The 354-nt window shown below is 32.2% G+C and overlaps 1 protein-coding gene across 1 annotated transcript in view; it reads right to left on the reverse strand.

Moving 5' to 3' along the window:
- LOC119593719 overlaps positions 1–354 on the reverse strand; it is a gene marked incomplete in the record, with an annotated part of 8,047 nt that overhangs the window by 5,746 nt on the left and 1,947 nt on the right.

Consider the following 354-nt stretch of genomic DNA (forward strand, 5'->3'; position numbering starts at 1 on the left):
TTAGATATTTGTTATCATGATTATCCTTGCAGTATCCCCGCGACTCTTATTATCAATATAACCACCCTCATTACCATAATTAGTTAAGTACTTTATTGCGATTTGACTATAGATTTTCGGACCTGATCTTATATATCAGCCTCCTATTATTAAAATCGACAGGACCTTTTCGAATTCTGGAAAATGGAAAATGAATAGACGAATTGACAAATATACAAATAAACAAGAAAGCACAACCCTTTACTCTACCATTATCTCCCTAAATAAAAAGGTATATGAAATTAAGCCAACTATCTCTCCATACCGTACCCAAGTTAACCTTGATTTACATAAAAGATTATGATGTACTCATTC

Source organism: Penaeus monodon, chromosome 32 (assembly GCF_015228065.2).
Source record: "Penaeus monodon isolate SGIC_2016 chromosome 32, NSTDA_Pmon_1, whole genome shotgun sequence".
Taxonomy (NCBI): Eukaryota; Metazoa; Arthropoda; class Malacostraca; order Decapoda; family Penaeidae; genus Penaeus; species Penaeus monodon.